The sequence below is a fragment of the Tursiops truncatus genome, chromosome 16, assembly GCF_011762595.2.
Source record: "Tursiops truncatus isolate mTurTru1 chromosome 16, mTurTru1.mat.Y, whole genome shotgun sequence".
Lineage (NCBI taxonomy): Eukaryota > Metazoa > Chordata > Mammalia > Artiodactyla > Delphinidae > Tursiops > Tursiops truncatus.
In genome coordinates this window covers 63,972,332-63,986,429 of record NC_047049.1, presented here as the reverse complement: position 1 = coordinate 63,986,429, position 14,098 = coordinate 63,972,332, and the positions used below count along the sequence as shown (strand labels likewise).

At 40.5% G+C, this 14,098-nt stretch overlaps 1 protein-coding gene and 1 pseudogene across 1 annotated transcript in view; one reads left to right on the top strand and one right to left on the bottom strand.

The window, feature by feature from the left end:
- Positions 1–14,098, bottom strand: part of CTNNA3 (catenin alpha 3) — a 486,398-nt gene that overhangs the window by 125,359 nt on the left and 346,941 nt on the right. The window lies entirely within an intron of this gene.
- Positions 774–13,805, top strand: LOC101323491 (small ribosomal subunit protein uS14m-like; annotated as a pseudogene).

Here is a 14,098-nt window from a genome sequence, read left to right as displayed (position 1 = left end):
TTACAACCCCTTCCCCACCCATCAGCTTCTTTGGCCTCTGTAGGCACTGGGAGGGTCTCCCATCTGAGCAGGCCCGCTCACCCCTCGGACCAGCATCTCCTCCACCTGCGTGAGCTCCAGGGACCTGAGCGCTGTGCATCCCAAAGCCTCCTTGGGCATCAGCCCTAGGCGCCCCTGCCTGGACGAGAGTCTGCTGATGCTGCTGGGGGCTGAGTGCTAAAGTGTGGGGTTGGGAGAACAGAACCAGGGATAGGAGCACTGCTGCCTGTTTGGAAACAGCAGAGGGGTTGGCAGTGAGGGGATGCATGGCGAGGAATGTCCCTAGAGGAAGAATGCTCTGCCTGGAAAGTGAGGCACCACTGTTGAGAGTCACAGGGGGGGCGGGACTGCCACCACCCCCATATGCCAGCTCCTGCCTCCACTGGCACTGGGAGGAACTCCCACCAGAGTGAGCATGCCACAGTCTGTTGCAACTGCCTGTGGGTCCCTGGTGCCACAGGCAACTCATGAACAACCCAATCGTGGCCGCCGTACCCATCCCCAGCCTGACTAAGTGTGCCCCCAAGCAGCTGCTGCTCCCTCTCACCTGGGCAAGGAACAGCCACCTAAGGGTGGCACACAGGCAGAGTTGGGGTCAAAATCAAAGCTGAGCTCCGGGGTGATGTGATTAAGGAAGAGGAATGGAAATCTTTCTCTGTAGCTGCACAAGCCATGGATTAAATCCCTGAGATCGGCTTGGTAAATTCTGTATCTGTGGAATACCTGAAGAGACAATGAGTGTTTCAACAACTGAGACTGGCCTAGCCTTCGCAGCACTGGACTTCGGGGGAAAGCGCCTGTGGGAGTTGGGCCAGGTCAGATACTGAGCTGGCCCCACAGTGCCCACAGCAGGTCCAGAGACCTATCTAGAGGTATTGGAGGACCTCCTGGAAAGGCAGGGATTGGCTCCTTGTGGGAGCAAGGACACTGAGAGAGAAGGCCCCAGGAAAATATTCTTATTATCATTATTCTTTCTTTGTTTGTTCCACTTAGTTCAGTTCTTGGTGTTGTTACTTTATTATTTTTTATCTTTTTTTAATTTTTATTTTTTAATATATAATTTTTATTTTTCTATTTTTACTTTACTTTTTTGTTGTTTTGTGGTCTATTTCTTGTTTTTGTTCTTTGTTTTATTTTTTTTGATTGTTTTTTTGTGTATATTCTGTTTTCTTTGTTTTTGTTGTATGTTTGCTTTCTGTTTTTATTTTTCATTTTTTTGTTAGTTTAATCATTATTGACTGTTCTCGTTTTTTAATTTTTTTGTTTGTAATCTTGTGGTTTTTTGTTTGTTTGTTTTTCTGTGTGTGTGTGTTGTGTGGTTGCTGCTGTTTGTTTGCCTTTGTTTTTGCTATTTGTCTTGGGTTTTATTTCTCTGTTTGTTTTCTTCTCTTTTCTTTTCTTATTTCTCTTTATTTCTTTTATTTTCTTTTCTTTCTTTTTTCTCAGGCCACACTGTGTGGTTTGCAGTCTCTTGGTTCCCCAGCCAGGGGGTGGGCCTAGGTCTCCAGAGTGGGAGCACTGAGTCCAGGACACTGGACCACCAGAGAATTCCCAGGCCCAGGGAATGTTAATCAGCCTGCGCCCTCCTAGAGGTATCCCCATCAACACCAAGACCTGGCGCCACAAAACTGCCTGCAGGTTCAAGAGCTGGACATCTCACACCAAACAACCAGCAGGGCAGGAGCACAGCCCCACCCAAGAGCAGACAGGCTGCCTAAAGCTGTATTAAGCTCACAGACAACCCAAAACACATCACCTGACGTGGCCCTGCCCTTCAGAAGGAAAAGACAGCTCCACCCAGCACAGCACAGGCACCAGTCCCTCCCACCAGGAAGCATACACATGCCCCTGGACAAACCTCACTCACCAGGCGGCAGAAAACAGAAGAGGAACTACAACCCTGCAGCCTGCAGAGAGGAGACCGTAAACACAATAGGTTAGACAAAATGAGACGACAGAGAAATACATTGCAGACAAAGGAGCAAGGTAAAATCCCACAAGACCAAATAAATGAAGAGGAAATAGGGAATCTACCTGAAAAAGAATTCAGATTAATGATAGTAAAAATGATCCAAGATCTCGAAAATGGAATGGAGGCAAAGATCAAGAAGACACAAATATTTAACAAGGACCTAAAAGAACTAAAGAACAGACAAACAGTGATGAACAACAAAATAACTGAAATGAAAAATACACTAGAAGTAATCAGTAGCTGAATAACTGAGGGACACATACAGACTGAAAGTGAGGGGATGGAAAAAGATATTCCATGCAAATGAAAATCAAAGCTGGAGTAGCAATACTCATATCAGATAAAATAGACTTTAAAATAAAGACTATTAAAAGAGACAAGGAAGGACACTATATAATGATCAAGGGATCAATCCAAGAAGAAGATACAACAATTGTAAATATTTATTCTCCCAACATAGGAGCGCTTCAATACATAAGGCAAATGTTAACCGCCATAAAAGGGGAAATCGACAGTAACACAACCATAGTAGGGGACTTTAACACCCCACTTTCACCAATGGACAGATCATCCAAAATGAAAATAAATAAGGAAACACAAACTTTAAATGACACAATAAACCAAATAGACTTAATTGGTATCTATAGGATATCCCACCTGAAAGCAGCAGAATACACTTCCCACTCAAGTGTTCAGGGAACATGCAGAGCTCTATGTAAGAAAAACAAAAACCCAATGAAAAAATAGGTAGAAGATCTAAATACACAGTTCTCCAAAGACGACATACAGATGGCCAAAAAGAACATGAAAAGATGCTCAACATCACTATAAGAGAAATACAAATCGAAACTACAATGAGGTAACACCTCACACCACTCAGAAATGCCATCATCAGAAAGTCTACAAACAATAAATGCTGGACGGGGTGTGGGGAAAAGGGAACACACCTAAACTGCTGGAAGGAATGTAAATTCGTACAACCACTATGGAAAACACTATGGAGGTTCCTTAAAAACCTTAAAATAGAACTACCATATGATCCAGCAATCCCACTCCTGGGTGTATATCCACAGAAAACCATAATCCAAAAGGATACATGCACCCCCATGTTCACTGCAGCACTATTTACAATAGCCAAGACATGGAAGCAACCTAAATGTCCATCAACAGAGGAATGGATATATACAATGGAATATTACTCAGCCACAAAAAAGAATGCAATAATGCCATCTGCAGCAACATGGATGGACCTACAGATTTTCATATTAAGTAAGTCAGACAAATATCATATGATATCACTCATATGTGAAATCTAATTTTAAAAAGGATACAAATGAACTTATTTACAAAACAGAAGCAGACTTATAGATATTGAACACAAACTTATGGTTACCAAAGGGAAAACATTGCGGGGGGGGGGGGTATAAATCAGGAGCTTGGGATGAACACATGCACACTTCTACATATAAGACAGATAACCAACAAGGACATACTGTACAGCACAGGGAACCCTACCTAATATTCTGTGATAATCTATATGAGAAAAGAATCTAAAACAGAATGGGAGAGGAGCTTCAAGACAGTGGAAGAGTAACACATGGAGATCACCTTCCTCTCCTCAAATACATCAGAAATACATCTACATGTGGAACAGCTCCTATAGAACACCTACTGAACAATGGCAGAAGACCTCAGACCTCCCAAAAGGCAAGAAACTCCCCACGTACCTGGGTATGGCAAAAGAAAAAAGAAAAAACAGAGACAAAAGAATAGGGATGGGACCTGCACCACTGCGAGGGAGCTGTGAAGGAGGAAAGGTTTCGACACACTAGGAAGCCCCTTCGCAGGTGGAGACTGCGGGTGGCAGAGTGGGGGAGCTTTGGGACCACGGAGGAGAGCGTAGCTACAGGGGTGCAGACGGCAAAGCAGAGAGGTTCCCACACAGAGGAACGGTGCCGACCAGCACTCAACAGCCCGAGAGGCTTGTCTGCTCACCCACCGGGGCGGGCGGGGGCTGGGACCTGAGGCTCCTGCTTCGGAGGTCGGATCCCAGGGAGAGGACTGGGGTGGGCTGCGTAAACACAGCCTGAAGGGACTAGTTCGCCACAGCTGGCCGGGAGGAACTCCGGGAAAAAGTCTGGACCTGCCAAAGAGGCAAGAAACACTTTCTTGCCTCTTTGTTTCCTGGCGCGAGGAGAGGGGATTAAGAGCGCCGCTTAAAGGAGATCCAGAGACAGACGCGAGCCGTGGCTATTAGCGTGGACCCCAGAGACGGGCATGGGATGCTAAGGCTGCTGCTGCCGCCACCAACAAGCCTGTGTGCAACCACAGGTCGCTCTCCACACCTACCCTCCTGGGAGCCTGTGCAGCCCGCCACTGCCAGAGTCCAGTGATCCAACGACGACTTCCCCGGGAGAAGGCACGGAGCGCCTCAGGCTGTTGAAACGTCACTCTGGCCTCTGCTGCGGCAAGCTCGCCCCGCATCCGTACCCCTCCCTCCCCACTGCCTGAGTGGCCCAGAGCTCCTGAATCAGCTGCTCCTTTAACACCGTCCTGTCTGAGCGAAGAACAGATGCCCTCAGGTGACCTACACGGAGAGGCAGGTCCAAATCCAAAGCTGAACCCTGGAAGCTGTGCGAACAAAGAAGAGAAAGGGAAATTTCTCCCAGCAGCCTCAGGAGCAGCGCATTAAAGCTCCACAATCAACTTGATGTACCCTGCATCTGTGGAATACCTGAATAGACAACGACTCATCCCAAATTGAGGAGGTGGACTTTGGGAGTAAACATATATTGGTTTTTTTTCCCCTTTTTCTCTTTTTGTGAATGTGTATGTGTATGCTTCTGTGTGTGATTTTGTCTGTATAGCTTTGCTTTTACCATTTGTCCTAGGGTTCTGGCAGTGCGTTTTTTCTTACATTTAATTTTTTTTTTCTGAATAATTATTTTTTATTTTAATAACTTTATTTTTTTATCTTCTTTCTTTCTTTCATTCTATTTTTTCTCCCTTTTATTCTGAGCCATGTGGATGAAAGGCTCTTGGTGCTCCAGCCAGGCATCACAGCAGTGCCTCTGTGGTGGCAGAACCAAGTTCAGGACACTGGTCCACAACAGACCTCCCAACTCCATGTAATATCAAACAGAGAAAATCTCCCAGAGATCTCCATCTTAATGCCAAAACCAAGCTTCACTCAACGACCAGCAAGCTACAGTGATGGACACCCTAGGCCAAACATCTAGCAAGGCAGGAACACAACCTGATCTATTAGCAGAGAGGCACCTAAAATATTAACAGGGCCACAGATACCCCAAAACACACCACCAGACATGGATATGTCCACCAGAAAGACAAGATCCAGCCTCATCCACCAGAACACAGGCACTAGTCCCCTCCACCAGGAAGCCTACGCAACCCACTGAACCAACCTTAGCCACTGAGTATAGACACCCAAAGCAACAGGAATTATGAACCTGCAGCCTGTGAAAAGGAGACCCCAAACACAGTAAGTTAAGCAAAATGAGAAGACAGAAAAACACACAGCAGATGAAGAAGCAAGGTAAAAATTCACCAGACCTAACAAATGAAGAGGAAAGAGGCAGTCTACCTGAAAAAGAATTCAGAATAATGATAGTAAAGATGATCCAAAAACTTGGAAATAGAATAGAGAAAATACAAGAAATGTTTAACAAGGACCTAGAAGAACTAAAGAGCAAACAAACAATGATGAACAACACAATAAATGAAATTGAAAATTCTCTAGAAGGGATCAGTAGAAGAATGACTCAGGCAGAAGAACGGATAAGTCACCTGGAAGATAAAATAGTGGAAATAACTACTGCAGAGCAGAATAAAAAAAAAGAATGAAAAGGACTGAGGAGAGTCTCAGAGACATCTGGGACAACATTAAAGGCACAAACATTCGAATTATAGGTGTCCCAGAGAAAGAAGAGAAAAAGAAAGGGACTGAGAAAATATTTGAGGAGATTATAGTTGAAAACTTCCCTAATGGGAACAGAAATATTTAATCAAGTCCAGGAAGCACAGAGAGTCCCATACAGGATAAATCCAAAGAGAAACACTACAAGACACATATAAATCAAACTACCAAAACATAAATACAAAGAAAAAATATTAAAAGCAGCAAGGGAAAAACAACAAATAACACACAAGGGAATCCCCATAAGGTTAACAGCTGATCTTTCAGCAGAAATTCTGCAAGCCAGAAGGGAGTGGCAGGACATATTTAAAGTGAGGTAGGAGAAAAACCTACAACCAAGGTTACTCTACCCAGCAAGGATCTCATTCAGATTTGATGGATAAATTAAAACATTTACAGACAAGCAAAAGCTAAGAGAATTCAGCACCACCAAACCAGCTTTACAATAAATGCTAAAGGAACTTCTCTAGGCAGGAAACACAAGAGAAGGAAAAGACCTCCAATAAAAACCTCAAAACAATTAAGAAAATGGTAATAGGAACATACATATCGATAATTACCTTAAATATAAATGGATTAAATGCTCCAACCAAAAGACACAGACTGGCTGAATGGATACAAAAACAAGACCCATATAAATACTGTCTACAAGAGACCTACTTCAGACCTAGGGACACATACAGGATGGAAGTGAGGGAATGGAAAAAGATATTCCATGCAAATGGAAACCAAAATAAAGCTGGAATAGCAATTTTCATATCAGAAAAAATAGACTTTAATATAAAGACTATTAGAAGAGACAAAGAAGGACCCTACATAATGATCAAGGGATCGATCCAAGAAGAAGATATAACAATTGTAAGTATTTATGCACCCAACATAGGAACATCTCAATACGTAAGGCAAATACTAACAGCCATAAAAGGAGAAATCGACAGTAACACAATTATAGCAGGGGACTTTCACACCCCACTTTCACCAATGGACAGATCATCCAAAATGAAAATAAATAAGGAAACACAAGCTATAAATGACACATTAAACAAGATGGACTTAACTGATATTTATAGGACATTCCATCCAAAAACAACAGAATACACATTCTTCTCAAGTGCTCATGGAATATTCTCCAGGAAAGATCATGTCTTGGGTCACAAATCAAGCCTTGGTAAATTTAAGAAAATGTAAATTGTATCAAGTATCTTTTCCGACCACAACGGTATGAGACTAGATATCAATTCCAGGAAAAAATCTGTAAAAAACACAAGCATATGGAGGCTAAACAATACACAACTAAATAACCAAGAGATCACTGAAGAAATCAAAGAGGAAATAAAAAATACATAGAAACAAATGACAATGAAAACATGACGATCCAAAACCTATGGGATGCATCAAAAGCAGTCCTAAGAGGGAAGATTATAGCAATACAATCCTACCTTAAGAAAAAAGAAACATCTCAAATGAACAACCTAACATTACACGTAAAGCAATTAGAGAAGAAGAACAAAAAAATCCCCAAAGTTAGCAGAAGGAAAGAAATCATAAAGATAAGATCAGAAATAAATGAAAAAGAAATGAAGGAACTGATAGCAAACATCAATAAAACTAAGGGCTGGTTCTTTGAGAAAATAAACAAAATTGATAAACCATTAGTCAGACTCATCAAGAAAAAAAGGGAGAAGACTCAAATCAACAGAATTAGAAATGAAACAGGAGAAGTAACAACTGACACTGCAGAAATACAAAGGATCATGAGACATTACTACAAGCAACTCTATGCCAATAAAATGGACAACCTGGAAGAAATGGACAAATTCTTAGAAATGCACAATCTTAGGAGACTGAACCAGGAAGTAATAGAAAATATGAACAGACCAAACACAAGCACTGAAATTGAGACTGTGATTAAAAATCTTCCAACAAACCAAAGCCCAGGACCAGATGGCTTCACAGGTGAATTCTATCAAACATTTAGAGAAAAGTTAACACTTATCCTTCTCAAACTCTTCCAAAATACAGAAGAGGGAGTAACACTCCCAAACTCATTTTACGAGGACACCATCACCCAGATACCAAAACTGGACAAAGATGCCACAAAAAAAGAAAACTACAGGCCAATATCACTGATGAACATCGATGTAAAAATACTCAACAAAATACTAGCAAACAGAATCAACAGCACATTAAAAGGACAATACACCATGATCAAGTGGGGTTTATCCCAGAAATGCAAGGATTCTTCAATATACATAAATCAATCTATGTGATAAACCATATTAACAAATTGAAGGAGAAAAACCAGATGATCATCTCAATAGATGCAGAAAAAGTTTTGACAAAATTCAACACCCATTTATGATAAAAACCCTCCAGGAAGTAGGCAAAGAGGGAACTTATCTCAGCATAATAAAGGCCATATATGACAAACCCAGAGCCAACATCATTCTCAATGGTGAAAAACTGAAACCATTTCCACTAAGATCAGGAACAAGACAAGGTTGCCCACTCTCACCACTGTTATTCAACATAGTTTTGGAAGTTTTAGCCACAGCAATCAGAGAAGAAAAAGAAATAAAAGGAATCCAAATTGGAAAAGAAGTAAAACTGTCACCGTTTGCAGATGACATGGTACTATACATAGAGAATCCTAAAGATGCTACCAGAAAACTACTAGATCTAATCAATGAATTTGGTAAAGTTGCAGGATACAAAATTAATGCATAGAAATCTCTTTCATTCTTACACACTAACAATGAAAAGTCTGAAAGCAAAATTAAGGAAACACTCCCGTTTACCATTGCAACAAAAAGAATAAAATACCTAGGAATAAACCTTCTTAAGGAGACAAAAGACCTGTATGCAGAAAACTATAAGACACTGACGAAAGAAATTAAAGATGATACAAACAGATGGTGAGATATACCATGTTCTTGGATTGGAAGAATCAACACTGTGAAAATGACTATACTACCCAGAGCAATCTAAAGATTCAGTGCAATCCCTATCAAACTACCAATGGCATTTTTCACAGAACTAGAACAAAAAGTTTCACAATGTGCATGGAAACACGAACGACACCAAATAGTCAAATCAATCTTGAGAAAGAAAAACGGAGCTGGAGGAATCAGACTCTCTGACTTCAGACTATACTATAAAGCTACAGTATTTAAGACAGTATGGTACTGGCACAAAAAACACAAATATAGATCAACGGGACAGGACAGAAAGCCCAGAGATAAACCCACGCACATATGGTCACCTTAGATAAAGGAGGCAAGAATATACAATGGAGAAAAGACAGCCTCTTCAATAAGTGGTGCTGGGAAAACTGGACAGCTACATGTCAAAGAATGAAATTAGAACACTCCCTAACACCATACACAAAAATAAACTCAAAATGGATTAAAGACCTAAATGTAAGGCCAGACACTATAAAACTCTTAGAGGAAAACATAGGAAGAACACTCCATGACATAAATCACAGCACAATCCTTTTTGACCCACCTCCTAGAGAAATGGAAATAAAAACAGAAATAAATGGCACCTAATGAAACTTAAGAGCTTTTGCACAGCAAAGGAAATCATAAACAAGATGAAAAGACAACCCTCAGAATGGGAGAATAAATTGCAAATGAAGCAACTGACAAAGGATTAATCTCGCAGCTCATGCAGCTCAATATCAAAAAAACAAACAACCCAGTCCAAATATGGGCAGAAGCCCTAAACAGACATTTCTCCAGAGAAGATATACAGACTGCCAACACACACATGAAAGGATGCTCAACATGACTAATTATTAGAGAAATGCAAATCAAAACTACAATGAGGTATCACCTCACACCGGTCAGAGGGCCATCATCAAAAAATCTACAAACAATAAATGCTGGAGAGGGTGTGGAGAAAAGGGAACTCTCTTGCACTGTTGGTTGGAATGTAAATTGATACAGCCCTATGGAGAACAGTATAGAGGTCCTTCAAAAAACTAAAAATAGAACTACCATATGACCCAGCAATCTCACTACTGGACATATATCCTGAGAAAACCATAACTCAAAGTGTCATGTACCACAATGTTCATTGCAGCTCTGTTTAAATAGCCAGGACATGGAAGCAACCGAAGTGTCCACTGACAGAAATGGATAAAGAAGATGTGGCACATATATACAATGGAATATACCATAAAAAGAAATGAAACTGTATTATTTGTAGTGAGGTGGATGGACCTAGAGTCTGTCATACAGAGTGAAGTAAGTCAGAAACAGAAAAACAAATACCGTATGCTAACACATATATATGGAATCTAAAAAAAAAAAAAAAATTGTTTTGACGAACCTAGGGGCAGGACAGGAATAAAGATGCAGACATAGAGAATGGACTTGAGGACACGGGGAGGGGGAAGGGTAAGCTGGGACAAAGTGAGAGAGTGGCATGGACATATATACACTACCAAATGTAAAATAGATAGCTAGTGGGAAGCAGCCGCATAGCACCGGGAGATTAGCTAGGTGCTTTGTGTTCACCCTGAGGGGTGGGATAGGGAGGGTGGAGGGAGATGCAAGAGGGAGGAGATATGGGGATATATGTATATGTATAGCTGATTCACTTTGTTATACAGCAGAAACTAACACACCACTGTAAAGCAATTATACTCCAATAAAGATGTTAAAAAAAAAAGATAAACACTACTCAAGAAATGGGAAGGCCTTCAAGATACAATTTTTCATGTCTGTAAAATTAACTGTGCATTAACTCCTGACTGAAAATACTACAATACAGAACTAATTATAAAATTTTAAAAGAACAGACTATTAATCTACAGTTAATATAAAATATTAGTTGTCTCAACCTAAATCATTTCAAAGGCCTGAGAATTGTTTCTGGCTTGATTTTACAGAAATCCTTTCCCTACATCTTATTAAACCTTAAAGATCCTTGCATATAATTTCTTGGCACTTCCTTTGAGATCTTCAAAAAATCAAGAGCTCTGCTGAGTTATCCCATGATGACTAGCACGTGAGAAAATTTCTTATATATATTGTCTTTTTGATATTGAAACCCATTTCAGAGTAACAGTCAACAGATTTGCCATTACTTTCATGCAAATATTTTCTGAATGTTTACATATAGTATGATATAAATATAGCAAAAAACAATCTCCTGGAATAAATGTGTGTGTCCCCATAAAAGGTATCCCTTATGCATATATAGCTCAAATTGACAGCATATAATTCACTTCAATTCATCAGATGGTTTTTCTTCTTGTAGTCATTTATATCTAGTTCACAGGCCAGGCCAATCTGCATCCTCTACAAGTAATCAAATGATGTGATCAGCCTTGAAGAACTTATTAGAGATATTTTCTAACATACATTCTTGGTCCAATATAATCTTGGATATTGGGAAGTAGAATACTACTCAGAACCCTGGTATTTTATACTGTGTTTCAAGGATTGTAGAGAAACATATAGTTATAATGACTCTGGTACTCTCCATGATTGTATACTTAGGGCATAGTTTTAGTCTTAAAGGAGTACCAAACAGGCTCTGAATCACTAAAAAGAACAGCTTTAACTGAGTGTGGTAGAGCATCTTGACCTCCACAGTAATGAGCCTCTGCAGTCAAAGTGAATTTAGCCCATTCTGTAATTGACACTGTTCATAAAAACAATTTAAAACCATTTCACGTTTTGCTAGTGTGCACAATTTCCAAACTACTAAGTAAACCATCAATGTCAAGAACAGTGGTTTATGATCATTGAAATGGACTCTCAAAATAAACAACTCACTAGTCTGTAAAACTGTTATTCCTGCTGCTGGAAGCAACATTGTGAAATGGCTTTGAAATCCAACAGAACTACAGATTTCTCCTGTAGGTCACAATTTGGCAAAAGGGTCTTAATCCTAAATGAAGTTAGGCTCAATGGAATATCTTTCTATTATATGTGTTTGAGTTCCAATGACAGGAGTACAGACTACTTGTTTGCATGAACTTTTATTTATGTGTTTCAAAATGTAATAAAATCTTCTCAGCATATCAATCCCAGCAAGGAGCCTTACATCACTCTTCTGAGTACCAAAGCAACCAATTTAAACTGCATTTATTTGTTTTATAAAATGGAGGTCTTGTCTATTGCTCAATAAGAGTATTTACAGGGGGTTTGTACTATATATTATCTGTGCATTTTTTTCCATATAAATAAAATCACAACTTTATTAATAGAAGATGTGAAACAAACCAGGTTTCAACAAGGTGGTTCTTTTTTCAACAATGACAACAACAACAACAAAACTATACCAAAACTATACTAAAACTATACTGAAGTTCCACCGTAGGAAACCAAAAATTCAAAAGAACCAAGCACTAACACTGACCCCCATTGCCTTCTGACATCCATAACTAGATTACCTCCTTGTGACTTACTTAAACTCTGGACCCCAAGAAAGTTTTCAGAAAGAGCTTTTCCAAATTCTTCTTCCTGTCACCCATAAAGCTGTTTTCAGGCACTAAATTATACATTAATGATCTCCAAATTTTTTTGATCAAGCACTCCCATTCAGAAAAAAGAAAAATTCAGCATTCATACTCAATGTATTTATTTATACATTACATATAACCTAACCTTAGCTTTTAAATTAAATATTATTAAACCTAAATTTCTTTTATTTTCTTAAATAAAAATTAAATACCAGTAGAAGTTTTAACATTTTTCATATATCCCACTGGATCATCATGCATGCCTCCTGGGTACCACTTTGGAGAATGCCATACTACATAATAAATCAGGTCTGGATTGTAAGTTATGGAAGAGGCAAAAGATAATTTTGGTTAAAAGCCTTAACTGTTGGGACAACATAGCAGCCTCCATGCTTGGCTCTCTGCTGCGGACCGTCCGGCAGGTCTGGCCCACCCCCTTATACCCTCCTCCCCCTCTCCTCTGAAGCTTCAAACCCATGGGTTCCCCACTATTCTCCCACCTGTAGTGCCCAGTGCAGACCCGTCCCAGGGTTCTCCCTCTGCCCACTTCCCTCCTCCGGCCTGAGTCAGGGGAGGGCCGAGCTGCAGATGTAAATTTGGTATTCATAAGCTTAGAGCTGACTGGCATTAAAAGCTGCAGATTGACTCCAATTTATAAGGAGTGTAGGTGGAGAGAGAAGGTGTCCGAGGAACGAGGCCCCAGAGCCTTTAATGTTAAGAGAAGAGAGCCGAGCAAAGGAGACTTGAAAGAAGGAGAGCGAGGGAGGAGAGCGTGGTGGCCCGGAAGCACTCCAGGAGCAGGGAGTGGGTAACTTTCTGCTCAAAGTCAATTGAAAGAAGAGCTGAGAATTGCCTGTAGGGCTTAGCAGAGTGGAAATTTTTGGGACCTGGATCACAGGGGTTTCGATGGTGTGGTGGGAGGGAAAGCGTTCAAGACAGAAGAGGAGGAACGAAATCGGAGACTACGAATATAGACAAGCCTTTGAAAATGTTTTGCTGCAAAGGGGAGCAGAAAAATGGGTCAGTAGCTGGAGAGGAGGTTGTTCCTTCATCAGCTTCAGGCCAAGTTCGAAGTTACTATGTAGACTGGAAAATGTTGCATGATGTGAAGAGAAGAAAAATGGCCTATGAGTATGTAGATGAGAGGCTACACATCAATTCTCAGGAAAAATACCATTCTGCCAAAAGACCTTCAGGAAGTGGCTGATGAAGAAATTGCTGCCCTTCCCCGGGACAGCTGTCGCGTTGGAATCACAAATCGGTGTCTTACAACGTCCTGTCCACGAGGTGTAAGGCGGCGCTGGAGGCTTAGTCATATCTTCTTCCGTCACTTAGCCGACCATGGGCAACTGTCTGGGGTGCAGCGAGCAATGCGGTAATAACCAGCTCCAGAACCTACTGAGCTTGCAGGAAAACCAGTTCTGGCAAGAAGAGGCTTTTCCAATAGACAAAAACCTAGTTTCTATGGGGATCCGGAACAAAGGTCTGCTCTACCTGATGCTGTCTATAGTTAAATTACTTCTAAATTTTAAATGAAAAAATTTGGATGTTTCATTCTGTCAGTGAATTATCTTTTCTCTTGGATTTAATAAATTAAACAGACTGTTCCCAAGCGTAGTGTGAAGAGTAGAGTAATAAAAAATATTTCTGTAAAAAAAAAAAAGCCTTAATT